The following is a 5,650-nucleotide window of genomic DNA, read 5'->3' on the forward strand; positions in this document are numbered from 1 at the left end:
AATCCAACAAGAAAAATGGGAGTAATCTCATATTTTTCAAAAATAATTTCATCAACAAATTATGGTTGTAAAAAGCTTTGAAATACAAAGCAATGCATGGCATTCATTTCCAAATTAAAGCCTAATTATCTCTGAAAAATGCATGGTTACTCCCAGTTTTCTTTTTGGATACCACGAGAACTTGCTAAGTTCTATTTTCTCTGCATAGTTTAACCCTTTCACTCCTGTGGGCTTCCCCATTGACGAGTAAAATCGTCTGGCGTTAGACAGAGTAAAATCTATAACTCTCATTGGCACTTACAGGAGTGAAAGGGTTTTAAACTGCACAAAAACATCCCTGTATTGGTAAGAAACAAAGCAATGCATGGCATTCATTTCCAAATTAAAGCCTAATTATCTCTGAAAAATGCATGGTTACTCCCAGTTTTCTTTTTGGATACCACGAGAACTTGCTAAGTTCTATTTTCTCTGCATAGTTTAACCCTTTCACTCCTGTGGGCTTCCCCATTGACGAGTAAAATCGTCTGGCGTTAGACAGAGTAAAATCTATAACTCTCATTGGCACTTACAGGAGTGAAAGGGTTTTAAACTGCACAAAAACATCCCTGTATTGGTAAGAACTACTCTTAGGAAACCAGAGTGTCCAGAGATGCACAGAACGTATGCACAATAACAGAAGCACATAACCTTGAATCGTGTAATTTGCAATTCTTTTCCTTGGAAAAAAGCCAGGGATTTTAGGACACCAATTTTATGCCCAAATATGGACAAAAATAAGATCGAAGCTGCACGAGTGGGAAAATGCGCGAGCTATGTTACATCCAAATAAAGAAAATTCCAAACTCAAAAAACCCCAATAGTATTCACCAGGCCTGTCCCTAAATCTTATCAACTTCTCCTCATATCGTTTGCAAGTATTTGCAAATCATCCTTTTATCATCCCCGTAACATCAGCTATATAACAAAGTACCTGTCATCTGAACCACTATGGAAATACTTGTTTACACATTTATATCTTCAAAATTGGATCACTGCAATTCTTTACTCTATGGCCTTCCAAATTACCAAATATAAAAGTTACAGCACATCCAGAACGCTGCTGCTCGTCTCATTACTCTTTCCAGGAACATGAACACATTGTTAAATCTTCACTGGCTTCTGACTCATTATTGCATTATGTTTAAAATTTTACTCACCACGTAAAAGGCTCTGAACAATCTGGCACCTTCATACATTCACGATCTACTTATACCATTCCATTCTCGTCAGCTACGTTCATCATCAAAGAATCTTCTCTATATTCCGCGTTTTAATTTGAGATCATGTGGTGCAAGATCTTTTTCTGTGGTAGCCCCCATACTCTGGAATACTCTGCCGTTTGACATTAAGAACAGCTCCTCAGTGTCCGTTTTTAAAAACAAACTTAAAACTTTCCTTTTTGACAAAGCATTTTCATAACTTTCGCCATTTTTATTTTAGTATTATATACTGTATTGCTCTTGTTACATGCTTTTGAACTTTAAGGATTCTGGCGCTATATAAATATTTTTTTATTATTATTATTATCATTATTATTATTATTATTATTATTACTATTATTATTATTATTATTATTAATATTATTAATGATTGGCAGCAGGTTACAGGTGTTGAATAGATGTCAAATCATTGTATTTTTTTGCCCCAAAACTAAAAATTTTTCCTTCATCTTTCAACTCAACTGAAATTTACCCATTCTGCCAGGTGTCCAATGGAAACATCATCAGCAACTAGAAACATTTGTAACTAAATTACAGTGCGGCGCACCTTACTGTGACCACCCAACAAACTTTCACATTCGACAACTACGTGTAACTACGTCAACTCAAACAACCCATTCAACGGTGTTCAACTTACAACTGTGCAAATTTTGCGAGAAGGGGTGACTGTCAATCAAATCCGCACACCCGGATTGGCGTATAAGTTTTAAAAACTTTGTTAGGTGGTCATGGTAAGGCGCGTCGCACTGTAAGTAATCACGTCAATAGGAAATAAATTGAATTGAATTGTCCAGTAAGATGCAAGTAATAAAAAATTTGCTAACCACAGGAACAAAAGACCCTTTGTTTCGACAGCCAATGAGGCTCTGGTTTGCACATTAATGACAATAGGTGACGTCAATGATATCTTCCCTATTAATTTAAAGGGCATCATGATCCTGTCAGAGTGACCGACTCTAAACTTGTTTTGCCAAGACGTCAAAGCATGGAAAGCAGAATTAAACTCTTCTGCCGAATTTCTGAGAAAAATTAATCTGTGTAGTTCTAACTTTTCCCAAGGAGGAAGAGTTTTCACAAGAAATTAAAAGGAGTTTCCTCTCACCTATAAATATAAATTGAGAGGCAAGGCGTCCTTCCTCCTCGTGAAGACAAGATATTGACAAGCTGACTACAATAGATGCGTTTAGGCAGTAGTCCCTATGTATTGCAAACCACGTGAAAATTTATCGGGGTAAAACTTTGGTAAGTCTAGGTTAAAACTTCCCAAGACTTCGACTATGACGGCTACCTTCTTTTCAAAGATAAACCCAGTCTTTCGTAACCTAACGCGGTTATGACAGCACAGCCCTCCCTAGGGGCCCCTAGGGGTCCCTAGTGGGTGATTAAAAAAACCAGCTGAGGGACTCTGGGGAAGAGAATGACGGTTATAATTCCGTCTTCAAGTACACTAAATGAAAAATCCACCTAAAATTCTTTACCCAATACATCACTAAATATCACTTGCCAACACTATTCACCAATTCTGGTAACTTTATAAATCACTTTCCATTGGATAGCGCAATTGGTTTCGCTATGGTTATATAAATAAGTAAAAAATTTACTCTACATACATGCAAAGGTTTTAGCCAAAAACTTATTCTGTATAAATCAAATTAACGATAATATATAAACACTTATATTCTGACATTCAATTTAGCCATGAATTAACGGCTAAGTTTGTCGTCTGTAATATACAAGGCCCCTTATTTAGCCGCCTAAGTTTGTCGTCTGTAATATAGGACGTGTATACCCCAGGTCCATGGACCACCCCTGTAGACCACCCCTCATTTTGTGAATTCAATACGTTTTACAAGCAGAAAAATCTTCAGACGAAAGAGAGAAGTGATCCTCACACTTATCTGGAACATTTAAGCCCATGTACGATCTATTTTTAGACTACCTTTTCTGCAAAAAGACAAATATAATATCGGTTACGTGACGCTATTACGTGAAGTTAGTTTCTTGTGATTTGGTCATCGGGCTCATTAGCGGGAATATAGAGCTGTTGTTCGCTCATATGGGCTACTGATTTAAAAAATTGCCTGCCAGGATCGAAAGTAGCACGGGAGCGCCGAACAGAGTTTTTTCTTTTTTTTTTCTGCGTTTTCTTTTGTATACAAATCTCACAAATACGCATGCGTTCTGTACGTACAAACGTGTGATAGGTACATGTGCTTACCACATGAGGAAATGCAAGAAAACAATTTCAAACTATAAACCATCCATTATTTTATACCTTCTAATAGAGGAGCTACGAGTAGTCAAGGGGTTAGTCACGTATGGTTTATGGGCCGATTAATCTCTCCCTCCCAGGATCGAAAGTAGCACGGGGGCCCCGAACAGAGTTTTTTCTTTATTTTTTTTCTGCGTTTTCTTTTTGCATACAAACCTCACAAATACGCATGCGTTCTGTACGTACAAACGTGTGATAGGTAAATGTGCTTACCACATGAACAAGAGCAAGGAAAAAAATTCAGAACTATAGACTATCCTTAGTTTTTATTACACTAACAGAGGAGCTACCGTAGTCAAGGGGTTAGTCACGTATGGTTTAGGGGCCGATTAATCTCTTCCTCCCAGGATCGAAAGTAGCACGGGACCCCGAACAGAGTTGTTTCTTTTTTTTTTTTTTTCTGCGTTTTCTTTTTGTATACAAATCTCACAAATACGCATGCGTTCTGTACGTACAAACGTGTGATAGATAAATGTGCTTACCACATGAAGAAATGCAAGAAAAAATTCCAAACTATAGACCATCCATTATTTTATATACTCCAACAGGGGCACCTCCTCCTTCTAAAATCGAGCTCTGCACCATGCCTTCGTTCCCGTGTTGCCTCCCTCTTAGCCTGGTTGTCCTCCGCTTGCCTTGTTCGTACCTTGTCATGTCCTGTCGTTCTGGCTGCATATTGGTGGCGAACCTGCGTCTGCAGGATAAGTTTTTTCGACTGGTGGCCTTCCCTGGCCTGCCATTCGCCGTTGCCCAGTTCGGCTGTTCTGTTTGTCCTTTTGCCTCGCTTGTTTGTTGTATAGTTATGTGTTCGTCTAGTGTTGAATTGTCATTTTGGAGTGTAAGTCGGACGAGGCGTCTCCTGAATGCAATTCTTTGTTCGTGTGTCCTTTGTTTTGTGTTTGTAAGGGCGGGGTTCGATTCCCCGGTGATGTTTGACGTGCTGGTGCACCCCTGTTTGAGGTGAACCGTTGTTGTTGACGGATTAGTCGTTATGTCTGGCGGGCATTGCACTCTCCCCAACGGGGGCCCGGCCATTCGCCTCAAATATAAAAAAAACTCCAACAGGGGCACCCAACGAATCTGTTCCTCACATTATCTGTTCCCCAGAGGAATCTTGCTGGCTGGCAAAAATACAGGTGTTTCGATGAGCTGGCTGGGAAATTTTGTTATTGATAGAGGTTTTGCCAGGGAATTACTAAATTTTTTTAGCATTTCAACCCGAGCTGGCTGTAGAAACTCTGAAGACTGAGGACGACTAAAAAAAAAAAAACAAAAGAACCCTTTGCCTCTCCCAGAGAATAGTCACAAACATACGACGGCTGGTCAGAGCGATTGCGCTTGCGGAGAAAACCTGTTTTGTCCCGGTTTTGTCGCTTTTGTTCGGTCGTTTTGGATCGAGGGATTTGAAAGCGCGCGGAATTCCTGGCTGGGAAATAAATTTGATCCGCTGGCTGGGAAACCAACCAATTTTATGTAGCTGGCTGGGAAATTTCTTGTGTGTCCTGCTGGGAAAAAGGAACAGATAATGTTTTCCCAGCAACACTGAAAAACACCTGAAAATGCCTTAATAACATTTATTTTCATTAACTGGGGTATAATAATACATTTTACAACAAATTGGTCGTTGGGTACCCCTGCTCCAATAGCAGAGCTACGAGTTGTCAAGGGGTTACTCACGTATGTAGGGGCCAATTAATCCAGGATCCCAGGATCGCAAGTAGCACGGGGAGCCCAAAGAAATTTTTTTTTTTTTTTTTTTTGCGTTCCTTTTTGTATGTAAATCTCACAAATACGCATGCGTTCTGTACGTACAAACGTGTGATAGGTAAATGTGCTTACCACATAAAGAAATGCAAGAAAAAAATTCCAAACTATAGACCATCCCTTATTTTATATACTCTAATAGAAGAGCTACGAGTAGTCAAGGGGTTACTCACGTATGTAGGCTTTCTTTCTATTGATTTTGTTAATATCGTGACTGGAAACTTTAATTGTATTATGAATACGAAAATGGATAAACTCGGGGGAAACCCGAATGCGAGACATTCCGCTGTGCTTGCATTGAGTGACGTTTCTACGCGTTATGATCTTATTGATATTTGGACGTTGCGTCATAGCC

General features: G+C 39.3%; 1 protein-coding gene across 2 annotated transcripts in view; it reads right to left on the minus strand.

Moving 5' to 3' along the window:
- LOC137992378 (cyclin-dependent kinase 10-like) overlaps positions 1-2,601 on the minus strand; it is a 6,842-nt gene extending 4,241 nt beyond the window's left edge. The window contains exons 1-2 of one of the 2 annotated variants that reach the window (XM_068837702.1): positions 2,362-2,601; positions 1,197-1,371 (exon numbers count right to left, since the gene is read on the minus strand). The gene's annotated coding sequence lies outside the window, so the exon portion shown is untranslated. The remainder of the gene's footprint in view (positions 1-1,196; positions 1,372-2,361) is intronic. The other variant, XM_068837710.1, reaches the window with a different exon arrangement.
- Positions 2,602-5,650: the final 3,049 nt, after the last annotated feature.

Source organism: Montipora foliosa, chromosome 1 (genome assembly GCF_036669935.1).
Source record: "Montipora foliosa isolate CH-2021 chromosome 1, ASM3666993v2, whole genome shotgun sequence".
Classification (NCBI taxonomy): Eukaryota; Metazoa; Cnidaria; class Anthozoa; order Scleractinia; family Acroporidae; genus Montipora; species Montipora foliosa.